At 38.6% G+C, this 16,199-nt stretch overlaps 1 pseudogene; it reads left to right on the top strand.

Moving 5' to 3' along the window:
• The first annotated feature begins 8,040 nt into the window (after positions 1 to 8,040).
• Positions 8,041 to 8,580, top strand: LOC138821675 (ankyrin repeat domain-containing protein 49 pseudogene; annotated as a pseudogene).
• Positions 8,581 to 16,199: the final 7,619 nt, after the last annotated feature.

Here is a 16,199-nt window from a genome sequence, read left to right as displayed (position 1 = left end):
TCAATTTGTCCACAACTACATTCCTATATTTTGTGTCATATTTTTATATTATGGTCTTACTAGTGAGTTTTCTTTTTATTTATTCTTGGATAATAAAGAGGAGCTTATTTCATATGCTCCTACTATTTACATATGTTCTTTAAAGAAATATCCTATTCAGGAAAAAAGTTATATAGAATTAGAAGATATAAAAATACTTGACTCAGAATCATCGTAGCATTAGCATTATAGCATTAACAAATATGTTCCCTCAATCTGTTAGATATGTTTTCACTTTTCTATGTTGTCCTTTGAATTATGAAATGTTATCAGTTGATGTTTTCCAGTTTATTCTTGCTTTTCTTTACCTACTAATGCTTTCTATGTCATTTTTTAGAAACTTTTACTGATCCAACATCATTAATTTTTACATTTATGTTTTATAGGATTTTAGATCTCACATTTTGAAAATAATTTCTCATTTTAAATTTTTTATATGAGGATTGAGGTAGTAGTTTAAGATCTTTTTTTTTTAAATCTAGGGAGGCAATAGTGCCAATAAACCCATTTAAGATTCTATTTTTATTTCATAAAGTCATGGCATCCTTTTCAAAATCTATTGACCATAAAACTGAGAATTTTTTTTAATTTTGAAAATACTGTACAGAGGGGTTACAATTACACAACAGTATTAACCAAAGCATGCTATTTGCAGAGGAGTATTTAAAACGTGTAATTTCCTATAAAATTTTACTTTTAATCCAACAAAATGAGTACCAGGAATCTATCACTTGGAAAATGTGAGCAAAAGTCAAAGGGAAGGAACGAAGAGAGTTATGGTGGAAGAGAGTGAAGGCATAATATTCAATGCAAATAGTATGAAAGTAGAAAAAATGAAAGTGGGGTAAGATTTGGAAGGGTGTGGGAAAGTTATGTAAAGATCCATTGTACTTATAAACTGATTTGTGGAATGGAAATTCTTTTGAACAACTATTTAATAAAAATATAAGTAAAAACAATGGAGACATCTGATCTTAAACTGCATTCTCTTAAACCATGAGTCAACATAGTAGTTTCCTCTCCAGAAATTTTCATTGCAGGTATTTTCCTCAAAATGTCAGAAAACTGAGCAATGCAATGTATATCAATACATCACATTGCATATTCAAAATACACACAATATAAATATCACAGTAAAAATGTTAGAATTCATCACATGATAAAATAACAAGTAGAAAGTGTAATAAGAAGACCCCTTCTCAGGCAGGCAAGCCCACCTAGTCATCCGGAGTGACAGAGCCCACCGCAACAAAGTTGTTATTAAAGACGCAACTTTATTGAGCAGGTTCCTACACTGACCGGCCAGGGCCTCAGCACAGGCTCAGGAGCTGATACTGTGACTCCAAGCAGCCCACATACTTAGGATTTTAAAGGCAAAATTCACAAGGTTGTGCCTGGTCACGCACAGTTCACCAATGGGATTATAACTGTAACACACTCAAAGGATTGTATGTTCATACCAGACCACACACAGGTAGCCAATAGGTGGAGTCACCAGTATGAGCCAGATTACAACCCATCTGTTTAATCGGTCAGTATTTAACAGAACAATGAAAGTGGGTTAAGTTGTAAAGGGGAGGGGACCTAAAGGCATTCTTTCCATTCCAAGAACTGGGTTGGTTGGAGCCAAGGTCGAGTTAACCTTGTTTAGAGTTTTTTTTTTTTTTTTCCCCCCTAAAATCCCTAAAACAAAGGCAAAGCCTGGAAAGAAGCTGAACTAGCTAGTGTCTCCTCTCAGGGCCTACTTCAGAAATTATGAAATGCTGATTGATTGTTTTTCCAAGTGAAAGACCCCCTCCCCAACCAACCAGGCCCTGAGCCTCTTTGTAGGGGAACAGAGTTTTGTATCTAACCAAGCTATTTCTGGCTTCTGTAACATGCTTTGCTTTTCTATTACCCCACACTCCCCCTTTGATAACTAACCTCACCAGTTAATCAACAAGCCCACACCCTACTAACTAATCCCACCCCGCAGTCAGCCCCCTGGTGTGAGTGAAGGACAGGCGCTGACAAAGGTCACTTCCTCATACCAAGGGCGGGAGACACACAACTCGGCACGTACACCGAGGGACCCCCTCGAACAGTGATTGGCCAAAACACACGATTTGTTTTAAAAGGATTGGCTGCCTGCATGCAGACCAGGTTGTAACACTTTAAATTTACTGGCTGAAAAAGCGCGGGCACTCCTGTAACGGACAGAGGGGTCCCATAAAAGGACCATCCCCGGGACTGCTCGGGGTTCCCAGCCACTGACCCGAACCTTGCGGATCTCGAGGTCACGTGCACCTGGGAACCTGGGCATGCCCAAATAAAACCCTCTTGCCTTTTGCATCTGGTGTCGTCTGACTGGTGCTTGGGGCAGGGAGGTCCTGATATGGGGGACACCCGAAGTCGGGGGTCTTTCACAAGTACTTTACATATGGTATGTAACTTTATCCTCACAATAATCCCATAAAGTGGAACTACTTGCATTTTTAAATCTCAGATGATGTTATTGTGGTTGGAATTACTAGTACAACATTATACACATGGTAAGTGTTAGCCTGAGGTCCATCTCACACTGTATCAAATAACCTCATTCTATTTTATGACTAAAATACCAGAACTTAGTCTACTAATTCTCAGAAAATTTCCCAGAATTACTGTGTACACTCTAATAATATTTTGACTTTATCTTTAACCTTATTTTTTAGAAAATAGGTAGCTATAATATGAAAACTCTAAGTTCATATTCAATTTATACCTCCCTGGTGAAAGGAACTGGTAAAGTGTAACATTTTTGATTTCTAGCTCAAAATAGTAGAAATCATATTCTGTCCCATGACTCAACACTGCATTGCCTAGTGGACCCTATCTCTGTTTAACACAGTCTTACTGAAAGAAATGTTCTGCCCAATTCTTGATGGAAACAGACTGCATGTCTTATGGACTAATCATTTCCACATTGTAGCTCACCTAGGTTGTTTACCATTAGAAGTATTTTGATTGCTTTTTATACCCAACATTCTGTACAACTTTAAAATGTTATTAAAGCAAGACTGATATAAAAACCCCCTTTGAGAGGCTGGGAAGGTCGCTCAGTGGTAGAGCGCTTGACTTGCATGCATGAGGCCCTGGGTTTCATTCCTCAGCACCATATAAGATAAAAGAAAAAAGCCGGATGTGGTGCTGTGGCTCAAGTGGTAGAACACTAGCCTTGAGCTGAAGAGCTGAGGGTCAGCGCCCAGGCCCAGAGTTCAGGCCCCACGACTGGACACACAGACACAAAAAAAAAGAAAGTTAAAAAAATCAACTTTGATTCCAGATAAATATTTTACCTTTTATATACTCCAAAATGCAGTCTGAACTACCATTAATGTTAAGAACGCGAGGTTAAAAATCATAGACACCAAGATATAAGAATAAATTAAAGACACACCAACTTGTGAATACAATTGGTTTAAAAAGTCATCAATACTACTACATTAAAAAAAAATTTCCTGGGCTGGGAAGGTGGCTCAGTGGTAGAGCACTTGCCTTGCATGCTCGAGGCCCTGGGTTCGATTCCTCAGCACCACATAAGCAAAAAGAAAGAAGCCGGAAGTGGCGCTGTGGCTCAAGTGGTAGAGCGCTAGCCTTGAGCTGAAGTGCTGAGGGACAGCGCCCAGGCCCAGAGTTCAGGCTCCACGACCGGACCCAAAAAAAAAAAAAAAAAAATTTCCTATGATACTGAAGATTCAATCGTAAACTAATACTTGAAAATAAATCGTTTTCTTGGGAGTAGGACACAAAGCTCAAGATTAATCCTAATCATTTTAAAACACCTTTATTTATACTACAAATTCACTTGCCTAACTACAAAGATTCGAAAAATAACTGAAGTACAGAGACACAAAGGAAATAATTTAACTGCATCATCTACATTCAAAGGACTGTGTTAATAGAAAACAAAGATAAACTAATAATTAATTAGCTTACCAAATTCGCTTAAATTATTTTATTGTATTTCATTTAGTTTCATAAAAACTGGATTTTCATAAAATGATGCATAAAAAAGCCTATATATCCACTTAGATTTTCAGATCTTAAGAATATTTATATCAGAACTGTCTTTAGCTCTATACTCAATGAACTGAAATAATACTAAAATATTTAAAGGGTTTTCAGAAATTGCAAGACTCCCTCTGGGATGTTATTTATATTGGAAAAGATAGTTGAAAAGCCTTATTTCTTAACATGCGATAGTTATTCCCACAAAAGAGCCATTAGTGAAGTTCCCTTTGCATGTACAAAACAACTTCAAATACATCCACTATCTGGGAATGACTCATGCTTTTTGTTTGTTTTTGAAAGGAATATCTAACAAGCATATCAACAATACCGATTTTCAGTCATTATTATGGGATATTCAGACTTAGTAAATATGGGGTTGATGACCTCTTAGTGTGAATAGATATGATCTTACAAAGATCATTATTTTCAACTGGAAGCCAGAAAGAGTTTATCCAGCTTGTGTTTCATGGGAATAACCAGAGAGTAATAGGTCTTTTGTCCAGTTGGTCAAACTCAATCCATGAGTGTATCTTAAAAGCATAAACAATTTCAGAGGTCAAATACATATTTTGTACTGACAGTCATCTTACAGCAATAACTACCTACATATGTCTGAATATTCTCATCCAAAATATAATAAGAGCTGAAAGTGGTCTCTTATCTAACTTAATATTGTAAATGCTTTGATTCTGATGCTGGTATTATTGAAAGACCCTAGTCCCCTAGGATACTTTCGTCAACGGGAGGGCGCCCCAGAAAACTCAGACTCCAGGCCGGGAGATGCAATAAGCAAGAGGAGTTTATTTGACGTTTGTGCAAATGGACTCTCTGTCCGGAGCAGACAGGGAGCCCCGAGCAGCAGTTACAAGCCTTTTTAAAGGCAAAAACCACAAGATTAATGCATAACACAAAGCATCCCATGATTGGTCCATTTAAAGGTCATCATATACACCAACAATCACTTTGCCACGCGGGAAATTTTGTAACACTCTTTGTAAAATGGTTGGCGTGGGGGACTCAAAGGGGGTGGTTACTTTGGACAATAAGGGTTAGGGGAGTTCACATAGTTACAGACTTGTGATTGGTTGACCTTTGGCCCAGTTTGTGGTCTGGCCAGGTGGTCATTGTCAAGGTTTGTCCCAGGGATGGCTTAATTAATTTGGAACTGAAGAACATGTGCTATCTATAACCGCTGTCCTTGTCCTGGGTAGGCTGATATCCGGACATCTGGGCCGGCCAATACTTGAGTTACTGCCAATTTTATCTCCCAGGCCAAAGGGGGGTCTGAATGCAAGCATATTTATAGAAGCAAAGTCAGCAATTAGCAAGTTAATAATGGTAATGGTGAAGTGAGGTTCCTAATTTTTAACTCTTCATTATTTGACAAATAAAATGTACAGAAGGGTTGTCCAACTGAAATGACATGACAGAACACTGATAAATAAAAACATTGCAAAACAATTAGCTCTTTTCAGCATCACCCTGTCCACATTGGCAAGCAACATTGCACATATATACACATACACACATGTGCACACATGTACACACATATACATGCATGTTAAATTCAGGGTTTATTGTACAAAAAATTTCAAATAAAATATTAATGACTAGTACAAATGATAATTTGCCTTACTACAAAATAATACACATTCCAGTGGCCACGAGTGAACATTTAATTTATTTGTAATTAATTAGCTAATTAATTAAGTCATTTGTTTGGTGCTAATACTAGGGCTTGAACTCAGGTCCTGACACAGTCCAAAGATTTGTTATTTTTTTGTTTTAGTTTTGTCAAGGCTAGCATTTTACTGCTTGCACCACAACGCCAGTTCTAGCTTTTGTTGGTTTCTTTCAAATCAGAATCTAATGGACTTTTTTTTGTTTGTTTGTTTGGTCTGGTTTCAAACTACAATCCTCAGACTTCGTCTTTCTGATTAGCTAGGATTAATGACATGAGCCATCAGTGTGGCTTCTACTTTTTCCTCTATACTTATCTAATGCATATACTTAGATAGTAATTTAAAACTGAAGGTATAGAAGCAGGATATACAGTGATGAAATTGTCCTGTCAGAACTTCAAGTGAATAATTTAAATTTCTTCTAAAGACCATAAACTGAAAGATTAAAAATTAAAGTTACATTTTACAATTGCTAACTGCTGGTTTTGCTTCCATAAACTTGCTTATGCTAGCACTGACCCTTCCCCTCCCTGGAGATAAATAAAAAGTTTTGAAGTCTAGATGTTGGCCCTGTGACAAGCTCTGTAGTTGTAAATAAAGAACTAACAAGTAAATTCCTCAGGTGGCCAAATGGGACCCAAGATAAGGAACAAAGATTATGTTCCTCTGCATTCCTGTGTAAAAATTCTAGGTTTAGAGGACTCAAGATAAGGACCATCTGGTGAGCCCAGCAAACTAGGCTAAATGTTAATCAATCATAAATCTGTAACTCTGTAAACTCCCTAACCCTTATCTCCCAGACTGACTACGTCTGTTTGATCATCCCCGCCAATTGTTTTAATACAAAGAGTGTTCTAAACTTCCCTGTGTAGTAAACTGAGCCAATCCTGGCGAGCCTGCGGTCTTATGCTAATCCTGTGGCTTTTGTCTTTAAAAGTGCCTATAACCTCTGCTCTGGGCTTCCTGTCTGCCTTGACAGAGAGCCCATTTGTGCAAATGCCAAATAAACTCCTCTTGCTTATTGCAGCTGCTGGCTTGGAGTCTTGGTTCTTGGGGTGCCCTCCCATTGAAGAAAGCATCCCAGTGGGTCTGGGGTCTTTCAAAACAAAAAATATGATGATATAGTATAAGAGAACTCGCTATTGGACATAAGAGCTTTAAGAGCTTTCTAATAGATCCATTATTTATTGGTACCCAACATTAGAAAAAATGTATAATGCAGTAGTAAAATAGAAGTCTTTTGCATGACTACTTACATTCCTTGTTTTTTTTAAAGACACTTGTTTTTATCTAAAAAAGTAGGCCTGTCTTTTGTCTTCATGTGGTTTCAATGATTGAAGGTACTTAGAGAAGTCAAAATGTGTTAGTAGTCCTTTGTTATCAATTAAATCTCACTTTTTCTTCTTGGAGATTATAATCATCAAATCAATAGTTGAGAATCAGCAAGCAATTGTTCAGAATCATGCTTCCAGTGCAAGTGGATCAACAGTAAGTAATCCTCGATGCCATTTTCCACAAAGTTTTGTCACAGATAAAATTGGCCTGCCTTCTCTTGTTGCATTCCTAGACTGGACCTATTCCTTCAATGTACACGAAAAGTGTGATTCAACTAACTTCATTCAGATCTATTTCTAGAATTTTCAAGGATTTAGATTCTTGTCTACAATTTGATTAAAGCTATGTCTTTTTATGGAGGCTGCTAAAAATTTATTTACAATTTCAAGTAAATACACAAAGTCTATTTCCATCTTTTTTAAAACTTAAAATTCTGCTTGCTCTATAAATTGATCGGAGGCATGCATTTGTGTCTATCTAGGTCATTGCACATCTGTCTTTCTCTTCCTCTCTCTCTTTCATGTTTCTCATAGATACTATGATTGCTCCATAATTATCCTAATTTATTTTGCTTTTATATTTTTGGTTGCATCATTTCACTTTCTGCTCTGCCATTTCCATATAGAAGGCATTATTTCATATTTTCTCATTCCTAGAATCAGCTATACATGAAGACACCACTGTTCCTTATTTTCAGTCTGTATCTTTGAATACAGAGGAACATCTTTCCTCTGCTCTCCATCAATTCCCTACTCTCCAGTTACAATAATTTCGAATAGTAAAAATGGAAAAATGGAAAATAAATCATGTTGAAAAAACAGATGCATAAAATTCACCAGATTTTTCTGAACATTTCAACTAATATGAACTATTAGGGAAATACATGGACACCTCATTCCCACTTTCACTCAAAGGCTCTGGTTAGGCAATTCTGATGAAGACGAGTAACACGATGAAAAAAATGAGGAATGGTATCAATTGCAAGAAAAAAATGGAGAAGTATCCATGCAAATTTCTTCTTTGGGCTGCTGAAAATAATCGGCCTACTGCAGTGAGGAGACTACTTTCCAAAAAGGCCACTCATGTGAATACTAGGGATGACGATGAGTATACCCATCTTCATCAGGAAGCCTACATTGGACACTTAGACACTGTCCATGAGTTGGTGGCTCAAGCGGCAGATATTCATGCAATAACTGTAGATGGCTGGACAACCCTGCACAGTGCTTATAAGTGGAATAATACTAGAGTGGCTTTTTTCTTACTTCATCATGATGCAGATACCAATTCCCAAAGTAAAGACCTCTTGACCCCTTTTCATCTTGTTGCTGGGAATAGAGATAGCAAAGACATATTGAATCTCCTTCTGTTGAACGATTATGTCAAATCAGGTCTTAAGAACAACTTGGAAGAAACTGCATTTGATATTGCCAAAAGGAAAAGTATGTATCACTTCCTCTTTGAAGTTTTGGAAGGCTGTACACATTGTTAACCTAAGTCATAATGGTTCAGTTAAGTTTCATAATTTTCAAAAATACCATTGCATTCTTTGTTTCCATACAAACTATTTTCACAATCCAAATAACAACAGTATCTTACTGTAACAATTCATGGATTCCATGAAGTCTTCAAAGTGAATTGCCTGACTTTGATGTCAAAATGTATTCAAGATTTATTTGTATACATCTATAATGATTTCTGGAGGGTTTTGCTTTTTTATTGTGATTAAGTGGTTACATAATTTCCCAAATTTCACAGTATTGTGTGATAGTGATGCTCAGTTAAAGTCACAAACACATTCTAACTTTCATGGAGCAAATTGTCTATCATGATCTATAACATTTATGAGTTCAATGAGCTTTGTGATACAGTGTAACTTGATTGGTAACTACATTTCTTTTGTTTTGCAAACATCAGCTGTTCCCTCTTTCCACTTGTTCCCTCCCTCCCATCGCTGCTATTGAGTTGCTTAGTTCATTTTGGTCACTGTCCAGTGCAGCTGATGGGTCCCGCTGTTATATGTTTTTTCCTGATTTCCTCTAGTTCTGGTTCTTCTTCCTGGTTCCCCTCTGGTGTACACATTGATACCATCCATGTGATCAGCAGCATGAGGTTATTTAGTAGTGGTTAGAACAGATGAGTGGAAGTTCTTTGTTTCTTAAGTCCTGTTAATTTTGTCATATCACCTAACATTTTGGATTTAACATCCACTTATCAGGGAGAGCATGTACAGTTTGTCTCTTGCTCTTGGCTTACCTCGCTCAACATGATTTCTTCTAGCTCCATGCATTTCCCTGCAAATGTCATTATTTTGTCATTTTCAATGGCGACATAATATTCCATTGTGTACAGATACCACACTTTTTGGATCCATTCATCTGTGGTGGGACATCTGGGTTGTTTCCATAACCTAGCTTTTGTGAAGAGTGTGGCAATAAACATGGAAGTGCATGTGTCCTTGTATACTGGTTCCTGTTGTTCAGGATAGATGCCTAGAAGTGGTATGACTGGGTCATAAGGGAGGTCAAAATTTAGCTTTCTGAGGACCCTCCAGAATGCTTTTCAAAGTGGTTGTATAAGTGTACATTCCCACCAGCAGTGTAATAGGGTTCCTCTTTCTCCACATCCCCTCCAGCATTTGTCGTTGGCTGACTTGAGGATTTAGGACATTATGATTGGGGTAAGGTGGTATCTCATAGTTGTCTTTAATTACATTTCCTTCACAACCAGGGATGGTGAACATTTCCTCATGTGTTTCTTTGCCATTTTTATTTTTTCTTCTGAGAAGTCTCTCTTTAGTTCCCTTGCCCATTTACTAATTTGTTTGTTAGTTTTGGAAGGGACTATTTTCTTGAGTTCCCTGTATATACTGGACATTAACCCCTTCTCTGATATATTGCTGGTAAATATTTTTTCCCCAATTAATTGGTTGTCGTTCTAGCTTGGTTGCCATAGTTTTAGTTTTGCAGAAGCTTTTTATTTTAAGGTAGTCCCATTTGTTGAGACTTTCTCCAATTTGTTGTGACTCTGAGACTCTGTCCAGGAAGTTCCTTCCTGTGCCTATAACTTCAAATATCTCTCCTACTCTGTCCTGCAGTAGTTTCAGAGCTTCAGGTTTAATGTTAAGGTCTTTAATCCATTTTGAGTTGATGTTGGTGTATGGTGATAGGCTGGGGTCCACTTTTAGTCTTCTGCATGTGGCTGCCAGTTTTCTCAGCACCAGTGTTTGAAGAGGCTGTGTTTGTTCCATTGTATGTCTTTTGCTGCTTTGTCTAATATCGGCTGACTGTAGGCATGTGGATTTATTTCTGGATCTTCTATTCTATTACCTTGGTCTTTGGGTTTGATTTTGTGCCAGAACGGTGCTGTCTTTGTTATTATAGCTCTATAGTAGAGTCTGAAGTTTGGCATGGATATCCCTCCCATGTTGTCTTTATTCCCTAGAATGTTTTTGACTATTCTAGGTCATTTGTTGTTCCATATGAATTTTTGGACTGTTTTCTGTATTTTAGAGATGTACATGATTGAGATTTTAATAAGAATTACATTGAATTTGTATATTAATTTTGGCAGTATTGCCATTTTCACTATATTAAATCTGCCTATCCAAGAACATGGGAGTTCTTTCCGTTTCCTAGTGTCTTCTGTAATTACTTTCTTTAAGTTTTTATAGTTTTCATTAAATATTTCTTTTACATCTTTTGTTAGGTTATTTCCTAAATATTTTATTTTGGGGCGGGATTTGTGAATGGGGTTGCTTCCTTTATTTCCCTCTCTGCTTGTACATTTTCAATGTACAGGAATGCGACTGATTTTTGTAGGTTGATTTTGTATCCTGCAATTTTGCCGAGGGGATTTATTACATCTAACAGTTTGGGGATGGAGTTTTTGGGATCGTGAATGTATAATATGTGCAAAAAGGGATAGTTTAACTTCTTTCCCTATGCGGATCCTTTAATCTCTTTTTCTTGCCTTATTGCTCTGGCTAAGGGTTCCAGGACTATATTGAAGAGGAGTGGAGACAGTGGGCATCCTTGCCTTGCTTCTGATTTTAAGAGAATTGGTTGTAGCTTTTCCCCATTAAGTATAATATTGGGTATTGGTCTGTCGTAAATAGCTTTTATTGTTTTAAGAAATGTTCCTTCTATTCCTATTTTCTCCAGAGATTTTAGCATTAATAAATGTTGAATTTTATCAAAAGCCTTTTCTGCATCTGTGGAGATAATCATGTGATTCTTGACCTTGGCTCTGCTGATGTGTTGGATTACATTTATTGACTTACATATGTTAAACCACCCCTGCATCTCTGGGATGAAGCCTACCTGGTCGTAGTGTATGATTTTTAAAATTTGTTTCTTGATTCTGTTAGCTAGAATTTTGTTAAGGATCTTTGCATCTGTGTTCATCAAAGAAATTGGCCTGTAATCCTCTTTTTTGGTTGTGTCTTTGCCTGGTTTGGAGATGAGTGTGATATTGGCATTTTAGAATGACTTTGGGATAGCTCCTTCCTTCTCTGTTTCTCTGAAGAGCTTGAGAAGTATGGGTATTAGTTATTCTTTAAAAGGTGTTATAGAATTCTGTTGTGAATCCATCTTGTCCTGGGCTTTTTTTTGTTGGAAGACTTCTGATTGCTTCCTGTATCTTGTTGTAGGATATTGGCTTATTTAATTGATTTACTTCTTCTTTGCTCAGTTTGGGCAACTTGTATTTCTCTAAAAATGCATCCATTTCTTCCAGGTTTTCTTACTTTAGAGAATATAACTTTTGAATGTAGTCTGTCAAAATTGTTTGGGTATCTTGGGTACATTTTGAGATTTTTCCCGTGCCAATGGTCCATCAATTTTATTTATTTTTTCAAAGAACCAGCTTTTTGTTTGGTTAATTCTGGCTACGGTTCTCCAATTTTCTAATTCATTAATCTCCTCTCTTATTTTGGTTATCTGGTTCCTCTACTAACTTTAGGTTCCATTTTATGTTATTTTAGCTGTTTTAATTGCAACATGAGATTATTTACTTAGTCTGTCTCTATTTTCTTGATGTGGGCACTGAGGGCAATACATTTGCCCCTCAGGACTGCTTTTGCTGTTTCCCACAAGTTTCTTTGTGAGGTGTTTTCATTTTCATTGAGTTGTAAGAATTTTTTAATTTCTTGTTAATCTCTTCTGTTACCCAGGCATTGCTTAGAAGTGTGCTGTTCAATTTCCATGTATTTGAGTATTTTCTGCAGTATGCTTTGTTATTGAGAACTAGTTTGATTCCACTGTGGTCAGCTAGACTACAGGGGATTATGTCAGTCCCCTTGTAGTTGCTTAAGTTCCTTGCATGAACTATGATATGGTCTATTTTGGAAAAAGTTCCATAAGCTGGTGATTAGAATGTGTACTGTAATGTTTTAGGGTGAAATACTCGGTAGATGTCAATTAATTCCGCTTGAAGTTTGGCCTCATTTAATTCGGTAGGTTCTTTGCCAATCCTCTGGTTGGTAGACCTGGCCTTTGGTAAGAGTGGGGTGTTAAAGTCTCCTATCATTATTGTATTGGATCTATTTTATTCTGTAAGTTTGAGAGTATTTGCTTAACATATTTGTGTGCACCAACGTTTGGGGAAAATAAGTTGATGATGGTAATATCCTCCTCTTGGATTGTTCCCTGTATTAATATTTAGTGTCCGTCCTTGTCGTTTTGTATTGATTTTAATGACAGGATTATTTTGACATATATCAGGATTGTTAAACCTGCTTTCTTACTTGGGGCATTTGATTGGTAGATCCTTTTCCAACCCTTCACTCTGAGTTTGTTTGTATGTTTGGCTGAGAGGTGGGTCTCCTAAAGGCTACAGATGGATGAGTCATGTTTTCTGATCCAATCTGCAGTTCTTTTTCTTTTCATTGGTGAATTAAGTCCATTAATCTTAAGAGATAGCATAGAGAGATGCATTTTGGTCCCTGTCATTCCCTGTTTTCCTCAGTTTTTCTTCTTTCCTTTCCTCCTGTGCTTGTTCAGTTACACCTCTATTAATGCCTGTCTGGGTGCAGGTCCCTGTTCCTGGTTGCTTTCTTCAGCTTGTGTTCCCCCTCTTAGTATTCTTTGTAATGCTGGTTAAATGTTTATGTATTCATTTAGTTTTTCTTTGCTATTAAAATTTTTCAGTTCTCCATTGACTGTGAATGCTAGCTTTGCCGGGTATATCAGTCTGGCTTGGTAGTTATTGGCTCTCAGGGCTGATATGTTACTTTCCCAGGCCTTTCTTGCATTCAGAGTTTGTGTGGAGAGATCTGCAGTGATTCTAATTTTTTCCATTGTAGTGTAGCTCTTTCTTCATTTTTGCTGCATGCAAGATTGTTTCCTTATCATCAGACCTATCATTTTTACTATAAAGTGTCTAGAAGTGTTTCTCCTGGGATCTTGCTTATTAGGTATTCTATATGCTTCTGTTAAGTAGCTAAGATGTTCTTTTTGGAGATGGGGAAATTTTTCACCAATTATCTTGCTGAATAGGCTTTGTATTCCCTTGATTTGATATTCCTCACCTTTGTCTACTCCAATTAATCAAATGTTAAATTTCTTGGCACTATCTGCTTGCTTTTGAATTTCTTTTTGTCATAATTTAAGGATTTTTCCATATCTGTCATTTTTTGGTCCAGTTGGTGTATTCTGTCTTTTGTATCTGATACCTGCATTCCATTTTGTTCACTCTGTTAATTGTGGCTTCCATTGTGGTTTGCAAGGAGGAAATGGACTCATTTATGGGTTCGATGTTGGTTCTCAAAATACTAATCTCACTTCTTAATGAGGTGTGCACAGCCTCTATTTTGGCACTTATCTCACTTCTTAGTGAGATGCGTGCTGCCTCTATTTTTGCATGCATATCCTGTTTGATATCCTGCAACTCTTTCGATATTTTGACCCTGTGTTCTTTCCATTTCTGGTCTATTTCATGCTTTATTTCTTGAGTCATTGCTTCCAGCATCTCTTGGATGTACCGTTTGTTTTCCATTCCTGCTTTGCTCCCACTGGGGCTTTCCCCTGGGTGGCTGCTGGCTATTGGAGATAGCTTGCTATCCTGGGTGTTGATAAACCTTGTAATTTTTCTCTGTTATTTTTGCATACTAATTATTGCACAATAATCTGAAATTTTGATTTGGTCAATAAGTGTCTGTCTTTGCTTCATTACTGTTTCTGTGTTGGTAGAGAGAGTCTGTACATGATCTTGGTTCTGTTGGGGGCCAAACTCCAGCTGCTGGTCTGACACACACAGGGTTCTTGGCTTTCTGCTATAGATCACTGCAGTTCCCACCTTATAAGGGTTGAGCAGCCTAGACTGCTCCTGTTTGCTCCTACAGGTGCTCTTGGCAAAATCAGATGTGCTGGATGCACTCTCCCAGATGCTGGAGACTGCTATGGGATCCTGATTTATTTTTTGGGCCAGTTGTGGGCTTGAACTCTGGAATTGGGCTGTGTCTTTCAGCTCTTCAGCACAAGGCTGCCACCCTTCCATTTGAGCCATAGCACCACTTCTGGTCCTTTCTGCTTATGTGGTGATGAGGAATCAGATCCAAGGCCTCATGTACCCAAGACAATCACACTACTGCTGAGCCACCTTGCCAGCCTGTACTCCTATTATCAGCTGCTGGCAGCCTGTGTTTTCCAATTCCCATCCTAGAATATATGGGTCAGGTTCTTGTGGGGTTTGGGCTTCTCTTGTCCTGAACCCCCGGGTATTTTACGTTCACACGCATAATTCCCAGGGGGTACATTTCCCTGTTTTTCTCCCCTCTGCTGAGGCATATGCTCAGCTTTTGACTTCCGTTGGGAGGAGTTGGTTGTGTTGCTCAGGCACCGAATCCCCAGGCCTGGTCCTGGCCCCTTGCCTGGGGCACAGCAGTTGGACCTGTGCTGCTGTGTATCCCACCTAGGTTATGCATCCTGTGTACAGAGTTCAAATTTCTTCCACTGTTGGGTGTCTTGACCCAGGGGCTCTGTTCCTGCTTTGGGCATTTAAGCTCCCTTCTATGGGCTCTCTTGCTCTAGTGTGGCCAGCTGGATGTGCTCCACAGGCTGGTGGAGCTCTCAAACACTTTCCAGTTTTAGTGGGTCCTGTGGTCCAGGTTTTGGGGTAGGGGGTCTGGGGTTTTCCAACAGCTCTGGTCTCCTTTGAGGAATATACCATCCCCTGCAGTGTACTCACCTGGATTTAGTTGTTGTTTCTGTGTGATGTAGGTCACTGGTTGCCGTTGTAGTCAGAGCTCAGTTGAGGTGGTTGTGGACTGGGCAGGGTGGTGGTGGCTCTGTGTGTTTCTCTTCTGTCTCTGCCTCGGTGGACCTGGTTCCGGTCCACCCCACATGATGGGCCTCTAGCATCCAACTGAGGTGTGGGGGAGTGGCCTCCATGCAGGTTCTGAGTGCCGGCGTTTTTCTCTGCACTCTCTGGATCAGCACCAGTTCCTTTAAGGTTTTCTGCCCTGGTGTTCTGTGGTCATCCTGTGTAGCTCTGGGGTTCCCACTGTGGGGCCGAATGGCTTTAGTCTGATGGAGCCTCTCTGCTCAGATGGAGAGTGAAGGATGGGTATGGGATCTTTGTCTAAGCTCCCAGCTCAGAGGTTTCTCCATTCCTCACAATCAGCGGGTCTGACACCGGTACCTCAGGGGGCTTCAGCATGGGTAATCTGCAGACAGCCCCCTGTGTCTCTAGAACTCTGGCAGCCCCTGCCGGGCCAGGATGGCTGCAGCTTGGTGTGCTGCCACATGGTCAGTAAAAATTGGGGGAGGGGTCTTTGTTCTTCTCTGTTGTGAAATTCTTCTTTATCTGTCTTTCTTTTTTGTTTTTTTCCACCTCCTGTTTTTTGCTGGGTGTTAGACTTTTTGTTGTTTTAGGTCTCTTGGTGAGATTATGCATTTGAACTTGAACTCTCTTGGTTGGGGAGAGCTGTGGAATTTCCCTACTGGCCCGTCCCCATCTTGGTCCCCCTCAAGTTTTTGCTTTTTTTAATCAGAAATAATTTTAATTTATCTGTCGAAATGAGTAGTACAGAAACTAAAGATATTTCTGGTGCTTGTCCGAAAAATTATAGTTTAAAATGTTCTATATTCTATGTTTGTATAATGTCCATAA

The sequence above is a fragment of the Dipodomys merriami genome, unplaced genomic scaffold (genome assembly GCF_024711535.1).
Source record: "Dipodomys merriami isolate MVZ:Mamm:240054 unplaced genomic scaffold, mDipMer1.0.p SCAF_929, whole genome shotgun sequence".
In the NCBI taxonomy this organism is placed as follows: domain Eukaryota; kingdom Metazoa; phylum Chordata; class Mammalia; order Rodentia; family Heteromyidae; genus Dipodomys; species Dipodomys merriami.
This window is presented reverse-complemented; position numbering and strand designations above follow the sequence as displayed.